Source organism: Procambarus clarkii, chromosome 73 (genome assembly GCF_040958095.1).
Source record: "Procambarus clarkii isolate CNS0578487 chromosome 73, FALCON_Pclarkii_2.0, whole genome shotgun sequence".
Classification (NCBI taxonomy): Eukaryota; Metazoa; Arthropoda; class Malacostraca; order Decapoda; family Cambaridae; genus Procambarus; species Procambarus clarkii.
The window spans coordinates 16,470,559-16,486,792 of NC_091222.1; the positions used below are offsets into that span (position 1 = coordinate 16,470,559).

Genomic DNA, 16,234 nt, shown 5'->3' on the forward strand with positions numbered 1-16,234 from the left:
GTGGATGAAGCATTTATAGCGTTGTGATTCGAACAAAATTCGTCAGTGAAACACTTGTTCCGGATATGTTCGAACGTCAGCAGTTGTGAGTCGTGTGTAAACCGCTTTTCATTCATAAACAGGGGGTTTGGCGGGTGCATGGAATCACTTTTGGATCTTTGTTTGGAGGACGGGCTGAAGTGCTTGCATAACTGCTTCGTGAATCTGGTCCCTGGTCCGGATGTAGCCACACCTGACCCAGGTGAGTATATAAAGGTGTGACTGGGGGCGGGTTCATCACTGTCTTACAGTTTCTCATCGTTCTTGATAACCTACACCCCAACATGACACTTGTGAGTAATGCTGTACGCTGTAAGTTTTCTTCTCTACTAAATACTGCTTAATTAGTTATTTTCAATTTTGTTAGGTTTTACTTTATTATTAGTTTTACGACATTTGTGTATTAACTTGCTTAGTTTTTCGTAGCAGTTTTAAACTATAACTAGCAAAGGAGGTTTCTTATAGTACCTACTTCAATGTTTCACGCGAGAACCAGATGAAATTTAACAGGACAATTAAGTCATTTAATGTAACCGTTGTTTGCCTGAAGGAAACCATCACTTTACTGAATGAGATACTTTGAGATGCCTCTAATTTCTAATTATAATGATTCATAATAATATGAAGTACTAATTACAAACGCGTTTTTACACTTTGCAGTTTGCGTTGTTGCTGACAGTAGCTATGCTATTCGTTACAATGGGAACTACAAAGGCCCACATCAACGTTTGTCATGCATCTCCACAAAGTGCACGCGTTGCTCGGTCGCCAAATTCAAGCGTTAATGACTTGGCTCAAAAAGCAACTATAACTACACAAACTGATCCAAGCAATAGTACCCATCCCCTGGATAATGTACATGCCTATTCGCCTCGGCAGGCTACTGTGGTCCTTGACAAAATTACCACAGTCTCGGTTACTGTCGGCCAGTCTAATGACAGCCTCCACGCCACTAGCACAGAGACGACGACTTCTCCGACACCGGAGAGTGTCGGCCTCACCCAGCACGACACTTGCTCAAAAAGCCTTTAAGTGGATTGGTTATTAGGGCACCTTGGTTCTCAATTGATTTTATTACAAATAAACTGGCATTTTCTCAACTAATATCACAATTTACGTTAACAAGTGTATAGTAGTGTACGCACCGGCTTTTGTACCTATAAACATAACAAAGTTAACCTTTGGTTTGCCCCGAATGAGTAAACACTCCTATCCTAGTATAAAGCACTTGTAAGAACCTACCTTGAAGGTAATTATTAGAAGAGACAATGTCTGACACGATAGTACAGGCCTACACCCCGAAATGTATGTCCCTCGTGTGTCAAGGAGCCACGGTGCACCGACCCGCTAGGGTGTACCACTTTCTGCATTCATTCACCGTCCTGACGAGAGGGTGACAGAGTTCAACCCTCAGGCTTCATCTCGTACAGTATCTCAAAAGTAATTATCAAAAGAAGGCACCAAACCGGGAAGGCTGTAGCACCACGAAATGTCCGAATAATCAGAGGGTGCTAAAAATCGCCAAGGATGCGAACAATATCAAAAGTATCAGTCACTAAGAATTCTATCGGGGGACAGGTGACCGAGAGGAGCGGTCGGAAAGCAAGTCGTCCTCGTCCTAGAAGTCAGGACATTCAACAAGGATATGCACGACCGTAAGAGGGACAATGCAATGTGGAAAATGAGGAGCTGGGCGGCGCTCCATTAAGTCACCGTGAGTTAAGCTAGTATGGTAAATATGCATCCTTGCTAGAGCAGTTTCCTATCGTCGGTTACGGTGTTAGGACGGCCACGAGGAGACACAACTCTTAAGAGTAACACAGTTTGTTACCAGTAACAGACGACCAATACGCCTGCCAACGGGTAAGGATGGAGGAAAGGATAACCAGATTAAAGTTGGAATATGGAATTGTTTTAAGAGATGGGACGCTTCGCTGGAGGTACCCCCTCCCCATCAGGCCCGTTGGTGCCCTGAGGGGGCTTGGTGGACGGCTGCCGGAGTGATGCTCAGTGGGACAGTCTACTGCCTTTTTTTTTTTTTTTTTTTTTTTTTTCTCTCTCTCTTCCTTCCCTTTTACGCTTTTGCTGCTGTCTTCTCTAATTGTGCCGGATCGCTTTCCCTTTTCCTTCTTTCGTTTTTCTCCCCCTCTTCTCCTATCTGTTTCTTTTCTGCGGACCTTTAGCTTGTTTTGGTTATTCTTTTGGACTTCTTCTATTTTGATGCCCGGATGCTTGAAGAGGCATACTCTTGCACCCGTAGAACTGTAGTACCCAATGTTGAACGCGAGGGGAACCTTTTATTGTCAATCCTCCTTTCGTCACTGATCTCGATGGACTGACGGTTCTTTAGGTGGCGTTTGTGGGGCGTATACTCACGACGCACCCCTAGGGGGGCCCCGGCATGATCGGCGATGGCTTCTTGTTGGGTGTCCTGCCTTTAATTGTGGCTCCATGGGGCACATTCGTGAATGAATCGTTTTTCTCTTCGTACCGATGTTTAATTCTCGTTTACCTTCTTAGGCCCGTGTGGTGGGCGACAAAGCCCCCGAGTCGGTCCGCATTGGAAGACCGGGCTCTATAGCCTCTGCTGCATTGGGCCCTAACCTTGCTCCTCCTTTGGCGCCTCTGACTACTCCCCTCGGCTCCCCTCCCTCCTCTGTGGTTGGGTCGAGCCCCAAGCCCCCAGTGGTGATTACCTCGTCCCCTGGCACGGCTCGGTTTCTTGTTGTGACTACTGTGCCTTTTAATCCCTCTCTCTGGGAGTTCTCAATTCCGTCCTCGACATGGCCGCACTCGCTTGATTCCTTTCCATTCTGATGCATTTCAAGCCTTGTTTGTTCCCGCTTCGTGGGCCAAATACTTTGATCACCTCCCTCTTGATTCTGCGCCTCCTGACGATTTCTCCCTTCATAGGCACCTTGTTTATTCCGTGGATGCCTCTGTCACCTTCAACCCCACCCGTCTCGGTACACGTGCCATTGCTCCTCCTCAGGATGCGGCCTCTAGCTTGGCTGCTTTATCCTGCCTTGGCGAGACCCCTGTTCGGGTCTCCAAGAAAGTTCAGTTTACTGCTAGTGTTGGCACTATTCTCCTCCCACCCTATGTTGCGACCGGTTTTCGGAATCTGCTGGACTGTGATGATGATACTCAGCATATCCTTGAGGCCCAGGGCCATTCTGTTCTCCGGGTAGACGCGTTTACTCATCCCCCTCGTGGTCGTCGCCGTCAACCCCTTCGGGTTGTGAAGATTACCTTTGATGGTAGGACACTTCCACCCTCTGTCATTCTTGCTAGTGCCAGGTGCTCTGTCCAAGAGTACATTCCTTCTCCTAGGATCTGTAACAAGTGCTGGAGGTTTGGGCATGATGCCCTCCGCTGCTCTGGGTCTGTCTCTCTCTGTCCTTTGTGTGGGGGCGAAAGTCACTCTTAAGTCGGAGTGCTCTTCTCCCCAGGCTCGTTGCCTCAACTGTGGTGAGGCCCCTCCTGCCTTCTCCCGCGCGTGTATCCATTACAAGCTTGAGGCAGCCGTCCTCAACCTGAAGCACCGGGAACGTTTGTTTTCCTGAGGCGAGGCGTCAGGTTCGCCGGCTCCCGCCTTATGCTAACGTCTCTTAAGCTCGCATGTTGCGCTCTTCATATCCTCGTCCTTCCAACCTTCCTCAGACTCGCAACCGTTTCCGGGCCTTGGACCCTGATGCGCCCACTGCCTCCTCCGCTGTTTCTTCGAGTTCTCTCCCGAAGGGTCCCCCTCCTGGTCTTCTGTCTGGGGTTTCCCTTCTTTCTACCCGGTCTGTCATGTCTCCTGTGTCTTCTTCCTCGTTTCCCTCCGATCCTCCTTCCCCTCCGTTTATTGACTCTCCCTGCCGCTTGTCGGTGCAGGCTGATGTCCATCGCTCTTCAAACGGCCGTCGTGTGTACTCTCGTTCAGCTTCTCCTGTTGAGATGCTGGAATCCGTTGCCTAGTACGTGGTTGCTGGGACACTTGTCTCTTTAAGTCAGAAACCTAAGCCTAGCTCCGTCCTCCTCCCCGGCGGGTAAGGAGGCTTCACTTTCTTCCTCGGCCCCTACTTCTGCCTCTATCGCTCGTTTCCCTCCCATTTCAATGATTGTGCCCCCTATTCCTGCTATGGAGGTTTCTTTGGCCTCTGCTTCCATCTCAGTTGCTGCCCTTGCTGAGGTGTGCTCCCCTTTTTCTACTCCCCCTCTTCCTGCTGCTGTCCTTGAATGCTCCTCTCGGTTGTCTCCTCCTCCTTCCTTCTCCTCCTCCGGACCCCGCCCGTCCATCTCTGGTCTGTTCTCCCGCTTCCTTCCCTCCATCTTTGCTCAGTTTACCCATGCCCCCTAACCCTGACTTTCCTGACCCTGATCTTCTTTAACGTGCTATGATGCTCTTTCGCCTTTGTTTCTTCCTTGTTCTTTGTTGTCCTTTCTCTTCTCGTCAATGTCTATTCTTCAATGGAACGATCGAGGTTATTACGCCAATTTCCTTGAACTCCAACTTCTGATTTCACGGTTTTCGCCCCTTTGTGTCTGTCTCAAGGACCCGATGCTTGGTGCTCGTCCTGGTCGCTCTCATGGCTATTCCTTTCTTCCCCCCCCCTTCTCCAGCTCTTGCTGGGGCTCCTAATTCTTCTGCTCTCTTGATTTGCTCTGATGTTCTCTTTGTCCCCTTACTTTTTCCTTTGCCTCTCCATTGTTCTGCTGCTCGTATCTTTGTGGGGAAATGGTACACAGTTTGTTCCATTTATCTCCCCCCCCCCCCCCGAGTGTCCCGCTTTCTCTTCCTGATCTGAAACGCCTACTGGACTCCATGCCGGAGCCTGTGCTCCTGCTGGGTGATTTCAATTGTCGTCATTCCCTTTGGGGTGGTGTTCTGACGAACACCCGAGGTCGCCTTCTTGAGCCGTTTATCCTCTCTTCTTCCCTGTCTCCTCTGAATTCTGGTGAGCCACCGCATTTAGACTCTCGGATTCGAACCCTTTCCTGTCTTGATCTTTCTCTTTGCTCGTCTTCTCTTTACTTAGATTTCACGTGGCAAGTTCTTGATGACCTCCATGGCAGTGACCATTTCTTCATCCTTGTTTCCTTTTTCTCTTTTCGCCCTCCTCTCTCCTTCCCTAGGTGGCAGTTTGCTAAAGTGGACTGGAACCTATTTACCCTCAGTGCTGCTCTCTCTGACCCCTCCCTTCTGCATCTCGCTTGCTCTCTCCTACTTTTACGCGACACTGTCTTCGATGCTGCCCTCCGCTCTATTCCTCTTGGGGTCCACGGAAGTGCGTTCCCTGGTGGAATGCAGATTGTGCTCGGGCTGTCTGCTGTAAGTGTGCAGCCTGGAAGAGACACCGCAGTCGGTAGACCGATTCTGTTCTTTTCTTTCGGAAGGCGAGTGCGGTGGCCCGTAGGGCCATCCGTACAGCTAAACATGAATATTGGGCATCTTATGTCTCCACCATTACGTCCGAAACTCCTCTGCCGCAGATCTGGAAGCGTATCCGCAAGATAGTGGGTAAGTTCGTTCCCGAAGTTTCACCGGTCCTTCACCTCCGTGGTACTCTTGTGGCGGACCCGTTGCAGGTTGCTACCGAAGTGGGTTCCCACTTTTCTTCTGTTAGCTCTAGTCTTCATCTTCCCAAATCTTTCCTTCTTCGTAAACCTGTCCTTGAATCTCGTCCTTTCGATTTCTGTACTCGACTTCCCTATAACGATCCCTTCTCTCTCTCTGAACTTATTTCTGCCCTGGCCCTCTGCGGTTCTATGGCAGAGGGCTCCGATTGCATTCATTATGAGATGCTTTGCCATCTCCCCCCGTGCACGTCTCGGTATTTACCGAGTCTGTATAATCGGATCTGGGAGTCGTCGTCGGTCCCAGAGAACTGGCTCGATGCCGTTGTCCTTCCTGTTCGCAAACCAGGGTGTCTGGGAACTTCCGCTAAGGACTTTGCGCCCTATTGCCCTCACAAGTTGTGTCTGCAAACTCTTTGAACGTATGGTTAACGTTCGTCTGATGTGGTTCCTGGAACACCATCACCACCTCTTCCCTTCTCAATTTGGTTTCCGCAAGTGCCGCAGCACAACAGATATCCTGGTGAACTTGGAGGTCTATATTCGTACTGCTTTGCTGCGAAGACCTCCGTTGTTGCTATCCTTTTTGACCTGAAAAAAGCTTATGACACGACTTGGCGTTATCATATTCTATCCCAGCTTCATTCTTTTGGTCTTCGTGGTCATCTCCCTCTCTTTCTCCGCAGCTTCCTCTCTCGTCGTTCCCTTCGGGTGAGGCTTGGTACCGCTCTCTCTGCCTCTTTTCAGCAGAGAGAGCGGTACTGTCTTCGCTTTCTTGCGCGGTCCTTACAACATTCTTCCTCTCGCCTCTGTCGTGCTTTAACTTTTACCCCTCCTGCGGTTCCTGTTCCTCTTCACCACCTCCCTCTTTCTGTCCGGTTATATCTCTTACAGGATTCTCTTTCCGTTCGTATTTCTAATGTTTCTTTTCGTGTTGTTCCTTCTTTGCCCCCGTGGAGAGTCCCCCTTCCACAGTTTTGTACATCCTTGAACCGCATCACTAAAGCTTTTACCCCTCCTACGGTTCTAAAATGCCTTTTTCTTGAGCACTTTTCTTCTCACTCCCACTCCGTTTCTGTCTTCACCGATGGGTCTAAATCTGCAGACGGTGTTGGCTACTCTGTTGTTTTTCCTGATCGCACTTATGTGTCACTTACCTCCGGAGACTAGCATCTTTACAGCGGAGCTTTATGCTATTCTCTATGCTCTTCGTCTCCTACTATTCTCTATGCTCTTCGTCTTCTCGTTGTCAGTCTTCCTTTGTAGTTGTTGTTGACTCGCGAAGTGCCCTCATGGCTCTCGGGTCCTTTAATCCGGTTCATCCAGTAGTTGTCGAGATCCAGCATTGGCTGTTTCTTGTTCACAGTAAATTTAAGTCGGTTGAGTTTTGTTGGGTTCCCAGCCATATTGGTGTGTCTATAAATGAGCGTGCGGATGCTGCCGCCAAGGAAGCTGTCCGCTCTTGTCCCATCTCTCGTAAAGGTATTCCATATTCCGACTTTTACCCGGTTATCCATTCCTCCATCCTTACCTGTTGGCAGGCTTCTTGATCGTCTGTTACTGGTAACTACGTACTCTTAAATGTTGTGTTTCTTCGTGGCCGTCCTCCTACCACTATAAGCGGCGATGGGAAACAGCTCTGGCGAGGTTGCGTATTGGCCATACTCGCTTAACCCATGGTCACTTCATGGAGCACTGCCCTGCTCCTTATTGTCCTAATTGCATTGTCCCTCTTACGGTCGTGCATGTCCTTGTTGAATGTCCTGACTTCTAGGACGAGCGTGTGTCTTGCTTTCCGACAGCCCCTCGCGGTCGCCTTTCCCTCAATAGAATTCTTAATGACTCGGATACTTTTGATATCGTTCGCCTTATGCGTTTTTGTTCTCGTATAGGCATTCTTGGTGATATTTAGCGCCCTCTGATTATTCCGCACATTTGATGGTGCTACATACCCAGCAAACATTTTCATGTTTTTAAAACATCCTAAAAACGACATTTCATTGTTTTCAGCACGTTTATAATTACGTTTAGAAAAGGTTTTTTGAGAACTTTTATATACAACCTTAGAACGTATATAATTAACATTTCTAAAAACTTTTTTATGATCTTTTAATTACCTACATTAAAGCGTTTAGGGTAAATTAGGGTATAATAATTTTTTAATTCATATCTGAAATAGAAAGGGGGAGAAAGAAAGAAGACATATCTGAGAAAGAAATGGACATCCTATATATGTATGTGTAAATTACAAATAAATAGGGTACAAAAAGAGAATTAAAATATTATATTTATTTAATTAAGAATGAGTAATACAACAAAATATATGTAATAGCTCGAAATATATAGACTATATCTATAACAGAATATAAAAGTAAAAATTTAAAAATCTATATATGCAATATGTGAACACAATAGATTTTGTGATCAAGCAGCCTGTGATTCATGTCATGCTGAGATCAGTCTGACGTTATAAGCAGTTATTGTTACTTAAAACTAAAACAAGTAAAATTTTCCGAGTATACATATAACACTATAGTTTTTCTATGACTAATAATAAAAATCTATTAATCAAAAGTTTAGGACTAATTAACTAAAAATAAAAATCTACAAGTGAATGTAAACACAGTCAAGTATAATATTCATGTAGAAAGAGAAAGAAAAAGAGAGAGAAGGAAAGAAAGAGAAAGAAAGAAAGGGAGAAAGAGAAAGAAAAGAAAAAACAGTCATGTATAATATTCATATTAGCACCATGCAATATAACTTAGATTAAGTAAAAAATCTCAGACATTTTTAAATCAAATGAAATATGAGAGCCAGAGAGAGAGACCCAGAGCCAGAGAGAGAGAGCGAGAGCCAGAGAGAGAGCGCCACAGAGCCAGAGAGAGAGAGCGTGAGCCAGAGAGAGAGAGAGTCAGAGAGAGAGAGAGAGCCAGAGAGAGAGAGCCAGAGTGAGAGAGAGAGAGCCAGAGAGAGAGAGAGAGCCAGAGAGAGAGAGAGAGCCAGAGAGCCAGAGAGAGAGAGAGAGAGAGCGAGAGCCAGAGAGAAAGAGAGCCAGAGAGAGCGAAAGAGCCAGAGAGAGCCAGAGAGAGAGAGACAGAGCCAGAGAGAGAGAGAGAGCCAGAGAGAGAGAGAGAGAGAGAGCCAGAGAGAGAGAGAGCCAGAGAGAGAGAGAGAGCCAGAGAGAGAGAGAGAGCCAGAGAGAGAGAGAGAGCCAGAGAAAGAGAGAGAGAGAGAGGGAGAGAGAGAGAGAGAGAGAGCCAGAGAGAGAGAGAGAGCCAGAGAGAGAGAGAGAGAGAGCCAGAGAGAGAGAGAGAGAGAGCCAGAGAGAGAGAGAGAGAGAGAGAGCCAGAGAGAGAGAGAGAGAGAGAGCCAGAGAGAGAGAGAGAGAGAGAGCCAGAGAGAGAGAGAGAGAGAGTCAGAGAGAGAGAGAGAGAGCCAGAGAGAGAGAGAGAGAGCAAGAGAGCCAGAGAGAGCGAGAGAGAGAGAGAGAGAGCCAGAGAGAGAGAGAGCCAGAGAGAGAGAGAGAGCAAGAGAGCCAGAGAGAGAGAGAGAAAGAGAGAGACAGACAGAGACAGAAAGACACACACACAACAAAAGAGGAGACAGAACAAAATTAAGGCAAGGAGAGAGAAGACAGAACAGAAACAACAGAGAGAGGAGAGAAATGAGAAATCATTGAAGAGAAGGGGAAGAGAAACACAAGATAAGAAAAATATACAAGAAAAATATACAAGATAAAAATGACATAAATGAATACCACAAATATAAAAAGTAAAGGAAGAGAGAAGCTAGAAGAGACAGGAAACGAGAGGTGTTAGAAGAGAGGAGGAAAGGAGAGATTAAAAGACAAGAAAAACAGGAGAGAAACGTAAAAGAAATAAAAAAAAGGGACATTTGTGAGGAGAGAAAATAAAGAGACCAGAGAAGACCATATATCAAGAGTGTGAGGATAAAGACTTATATATTTTCTTAGTAGACATCCTCTGGCTCTTGTTGCCCTTCTTGTATACGAATTGTACTTGCAAGTTTTCCCTGAAAAGATATTAACAAAATTAATATTTAATTATTTATTTATATAAATTACACACACACAAACTTATATATATATATATATATATATATATATATATATATATATATATATATATATATATATATATATAATATATATAGACCAGAGACCAATTATATATATATATATATATATATAATTTCGTAAACCTCACCCTGTAAACATTCATGTTTCTACATGTTAAACAAGCTACGAGGATGAGGGAAGGGGATGTTCCCTCCATGCTGGATATTATATTTACCAGGAAAGAGAAAGATATATTTATCATTCAGTACCTCCCTCCTTTGGTACCTCCCTCCTTTTACCCAAGTGACATGGTCACTTGGGTAAAAGTGACCATGTCTTTTTGGGAATAAAGTATGCAATGCATTATAATCTGGAAGAAAATGAGCTTGAAGCAGTTGAAAAACCTGACTTGTGGAGAGGTCATTATGGGGAACTCAGATATTTCCTTAAGGAATTTGACAAACACTTGCTGTTAGGACATGAAGTAAATGAGATGTATGTCAAGTTTTGTGAAATATATGATAATGGCACAACAAAATTTATACTAAAGCAGAGATGCAGAACTAGGAAAAGGGGAAAAATTGCCCAAACATACAAGCAATACACAGATGCGAGAAACAACAATAGCAGTAAGGAGAGGGGCAGAAAGACTGACTTTCGGTCATATTCAACAACACAAATATACATACACACACACACATTATTGGAAAAAATTTGGATTGGAATATTGGAAAAAATAATTAAAACTAAATGGGTAGAACACCTGGAGAGAAATGATATAATTTCAGACAGACAGTATGGTTTTCGATTTGGAAGATCCTGTGTATCGAATTTACTCAGTTTCTATGATCGAGCAACAGATATATTACAGGAAAGAGATGGTTGGGTTGACTGCATCTATTTGGACCTAAAAAAGGCATTCGACAGTTCCACATAGAGAGGTTGTTCTGGAAACTGGAAAATATTGGAGGGGTGACAGGTAAGCTTCTAATATGGATGAAAAATTTTCTGACATAGAAAAATGAGGGCAGTAATCAGAGGCAATGTATCGGACTGGAGAAATGTCACAAGTGGAGTACCACAGGGTTCAGTTCTTGCACCAGTGATGTTTATTGTCTACATAAATGATCTACCAGTTGGTATACAGAATTACATGAACATGTTTGCTGATGATGCTAAGATAATAGGAAGGATAAGAAATTTAGATGATTGTCATGCCCTTCAAGAAAACCTGGATAAAATAAGTATATGGAGCACCACTTGGCAAATGGAATTTAATGTTAATAAATGCCATGTTATGGAATGTGGAACAGGAGAACATAGACCCCACACAACCTATACATTATGTGAGAAATCTTTAAAGAATTCTGATAAAGAAAGAGATCTAGGGGTGGTTCTAGATAGAAAACTATCACCTGAGGACCACATAAAGAATATTGTGCGAGGAGCCTATGCTACGGTTTCTAACTTTAGAATTGCGTTTAAATACATGGATGGTGATATACTAAAGAAATTGTTCATGACTTTTGTTACGCCAAAGCTAGAATATGCAGCTGTTGTGTGGTGCCCAACAACAGAAGTTGGCCCATATCTTAAGAAGCACATCAACAAACTGGAAAAGGTGCAAAGACATGCTACTAAGTGGCTCCCAGAACTGAAGGGCAAGAGCTACGAGGAGACGTTAGAGGCATTAAATATGCCAAAACTAAAAGACAGAAGAGGTGATACGATCACTACATACAAAATAGTAACAGGAATTGATAAAATCGACAGGGAAGATTTCCTGAGACCTGGAACTTCAAGAACAGGAGGTCATAGATTGAAACTAGCTTAACACAGATGCTAAAGAAATATAAGAAAATTCACTTTCGCAAATAGAGTGGTAGACGGTTGGAACAAGTTAGGTGAGAAGGTGGTGGAGGCCAAGACTGTCAGTAGTTTCAAAGCGTTATATGACAAAGAGTGCTGGGAAGACGGTCTCATCCTTTAACTACACTTAGGTAATTACACACACACACACACACATACATATTATATATATATATATATATATATATATATATATATATATATATATATATATATATATATATATATATATATATATATATATATATAATATATATATATATATATATATATATATATGTCGTACCTAATAGCCAGAACGCACTTCTCAGCCAACTATGCATGGCCCAATTTGCCTAATAAGCCAAGTTTTCATGAATTAATGTTTTTTCGACTACCTAACCTACCTAACCTAACCTAACCTAACTTTTTCTGCTACCTAACCTAACCTAACCGATAGAGATAGGTTAGGTTAGGTTAGGTAGGGTTGGTTAGGTTCGGTCATATATCTACGTTAATTTTAACTCCAATAAAAAAAAATTGACCTCATACATAATGAAATGGGTAGCTTTATCATTTTATAAGAAAAAAATTAGAAAAAATATATTAATTCAGGAAAACTTGGCTTATTAGGCAAATCGGGCCTTGCATAGTAGGCTGGGAAGTGCGTTCTGGCTATTAGGTACGACATATATATATATATATATATATATATATATATATATATATATATATATATATATATGTCGTACCTAGTAGCCAGAACTCACTTCTCAGCCTACTATTCAAGGCCCGATTTGCCTAATAAGCCAAGTTTTCCTGAATTAATATATTTACTATAATTTTTTTCTTATGAAATGATAAAGCAACCCTTTTCTCTATGTATGAGGTCAATTTTTTTTTATTGGAGTTAAAATTAACGTAGATATATGACCGAACCTAACCAACCCTACCTAACCTAACCTAACCTATATTTATAGGTAAGGTTAGGTTAGGTAGCCAAAAAAAGCTAGGTTAGGTTAGGTTAGGTAGGTTAGGTAGACGAAAAAACATTAATTCATGAAAACTTGGCTTATTAGGCAAATCGGGCCTTGAATAGTAGGCTGAGAAGTGCGTTCTGGCTAGTCGCCAGAACGCACTTTTCAGCCTACTATGCAAGGCCCGATTTGCCTAATAAGCCAAGTTTTCATGAATTAATATATTTTCTCTATTTTTTTTCTTATGAAATGATAAAGCTATCCATTTCATTATGTATGAGGTCAATTCTTTTTTTATTGGAGTTAAAATTAATAGAGATATATGACCGAACCTAACCTATCTTTATAGGTTAGGTTAGGTAGCTGAAAATGTTAGGTTAGGTAGTCGAAAAAACATTAATTCAAGAAAACTTGGCTTATTAGGCAAATCGGGCCTTGCATAGTAGGCTGAGATGTGCGTTCTGGCTACTAGGTACGACACATTATATATATATTTATATATATATATATTTATTTATATATATATATATATATATATATATATATATATATTTATTTATATATATATATATATATATATATATATATATATATATATATATATATATATATATATATATATATCGGACAATTAGTAAAAAAAAAAAAAAAAAAAATTTAAATTATTTTACCTTGTACCTAGATCCACCAGGCCTGTTTGGTGCCTGTTTCAGTACTTCAGAAATCTGGAAGGTCACATCCTCCTCCTCAACTTGTGGATGTGCGTTGATAGATGATTCTGTAAAATTAAGTTATTTATATAATAATAAATTCAGTATAACAATAATATTCTGTAAAATTAAAAGTAATTTATACATCAATCAGATAAAACTCTCCAGAGATGGTGATACACAACATATAAAGGACAAGTTTCAGAACAAAATATGCATTTAGGAATAAGGTTTTGTACATGTAGGTAGCACATGAGAAAATAAGTGGAAGGTGATCAAGTTTATATTAACATGTTAATGACTTTGTTAAGGCTTTGCAAGAATGAAAAAATATTAATAATATAATATCACCTACCAATTAATTGTACATCATTTATAAGTCAATTATTTGCATTATTATTATTCAATACTAATGATATAAAAATGCATTTTGTAATCTACTATTTATGCAAGTATTAAGCACAGGATCATGAAATAAACTGCAAAATACTGTAATGGATAAACCAATTAAGTTTACATTTTCCTATAGCTAAGTCAGTCAGTTCTATTAGCAGCAGAGAACAATTATGCCCAACCTCTATTAAATGAAACAATCTTAAGAGCAAGTGATAGAAATATAATCATTTATGCTTGGGATTATGGAATGGTTCCAAATATGAAAAATATTAAGTTTTTTGGTTAAAATTTTTTAACTTAAAATTTACATTTTTAAGTGAATTTTAAACTTTAAAAAAATTATTAAATTTTTTGGTTACTTACTTAAATAACATTATATAGTTCTTGTTTTTGTAGAAATGCCAATTTCTTCTTTTGCCCATCCAGACTGTATAGTGACCACAGGCCGTTTGTTCATATCTTCATTATTCTTCGAACTGTGGTTGCACAATCAGACCCACGTACACTGGTTAAAAGCATCACCTAAAAGCAACAACAAAAATGTAGTACACTGACGAATTTTGAATATATATATATATATATATATATATATATATATATATATATATATATATATATATATATATATATATATATATATATATATATATATATATATATATATATATATATATATATATATATATATATTAGTTGATTTTATACCCGCATTAGGTCAGGTGATAATACAATGAAAGTGAAAACATGGGGGGATACATAAGGGATAAACATAGGGGCTGCAGAAGGCTTATTGGCCCATACGAGGCATCTCCTATCTAAACACAAAGATTAATCCAGTGTAATTGGCCTGTTATGTTGTAACATAACATATATATATATATATATATATATATATATATATATATATATATATATATATATATATATATATATATATATATATATATATATATATATATGTGTATATATATATATATATGTATGCCACATACATATATATGCTATGTTGTATGCTACAACTTGGCTGATAATAAAGCCATTCACAACTGCAGGCCTAATAAAAAAAGGAGGTGGCATAGCAATATCTTACAAAGATACCTTCATCTGCAATAGTCTCATTAGTAATAGAGACGACTATTGTGAATATACCTTTGCCAAGTTCTCCAGTAAATCCCTTAAATCCTCCTTGACTATAAGTGCCATCTATAGATTTCCCAATACCGACATAGCTTCATTCTCAGATAACGTAAGGAATCTTATCATAAATAACAATCTCAACAAAAATCAAACCAACTTAGTGGTTTGTAATGGTGAACAAAACATGCAGATACTTATATATAACCTGTGAATAGAGTGTAATAACACCAAAACTATTTGTTTATTGTTTTATGACCATAATAATTGAATCACTAATATGATTCACTAATATATAATCCTAATAATAATCACTAATATATAATCCATTGAGCATGCTGCATCTCTTTCAGTCTCTTTGCAATTTGAACAAGAGGGTTTTTAATTGATCGAACCATATTCTTAAAGTAAAGTAAATGAGATGTATTCCATATTTTGCAAAATATACGATGAAGGCACACAAACATTCATACCAAAACTGAAGGGCAGGATTTATGAGGAGACATTAGAGGCATTAAATATTCCAAACTAGAAGACAGAAGGAAAAGAGGAGATATGATCACTACGTACAAAACAGTAACAGGAATTGATAAACTTGATAGGGAAGATTTCCCGAGACCTGGAATTTCAAGAACAAGAGGTTATAGATTTAAACGAACTAAACAAAGATGCCGAAGAAATGTAAGACAATTCACTTTTGCAAACAGAATGGTAAACGGTTGGAACATGTTAGGTGAGAAGGTGGTGGAGGCCAAATCCGTCAAAAGTTTCAGAGCATTATATGACAAAGAGTGCTGGGAAAATGGGACACCACGAGTGTAGCTCTCCATCCATCTGATTGATAACCCAAATGAATTTTTCATGGATATGATACCAACATCAAATCATAAATCAGATGTGATCCTATCCCCACTGGATTTTGAAGAAGCCATAGACAGTATGCCTATGCACTCTGCACCAGGCCCTGACTCTTGGAACTCTATATTCATCAAGAACTGTAAAAAACGTTATCGCAGGCCCTTCACATTCTTTGGAGACAAAGCCAAGATACTGGCATTGTCCCTGACATACTAAAAACAGCAGAGATAGCACCGCCCCATAAAGGAGGAAATAAGGCAGAGGCAAAAAACTACAGACCGATAGCACTAACATCGCACATCATAAAAATCTTTGAGAGAATGCTAAGAAGTAAGATCACAAAATACATGGAATCACAGCATCTCCATAACCCCAGACAACATGGTTTCAGAACAGGGCGCTCTTGCCTATCACAGTTGCTGGACCACTCTGACATGGCACTAGATGCCATGGAAGACAAACAAAACGCTTTGACAAAAAAAAGCCTTTGACAAATGTGACCATTGTGTTATTGCACATAAAATGCGTTCAAAAGGAATTACCGGAAAAATAGGCAGATGGATATACAACTTCCTGACTAATAGAACCCAATGTGTAGTAGTCAACAAAATAAAATCTGGACCATCAACCGT

At 40.8% G+C, this 16,234-nt stretch overlaps 1 long non-coding RNA gene across 1 annotated transcript; it reads left to right on the plus strand.

The window, feature by feature from the left end:
- Window positions 1–204: 204 nt before the first annotated feature.
- On the plus strand, window positions 205–1,217 carry LOC138356589 (uncharacterized). Its single transcript, XR_011224547.1, has 2 exons — window positions 205–332; window positions 700–1,217. It is a non-coding gene; the product is annotated as an uncharacterized lncRNA (long non-coding RNA).
- The last annotated feature ends 15,017 nt before the right edge of the window (window positions 1,218–16,234 follow it).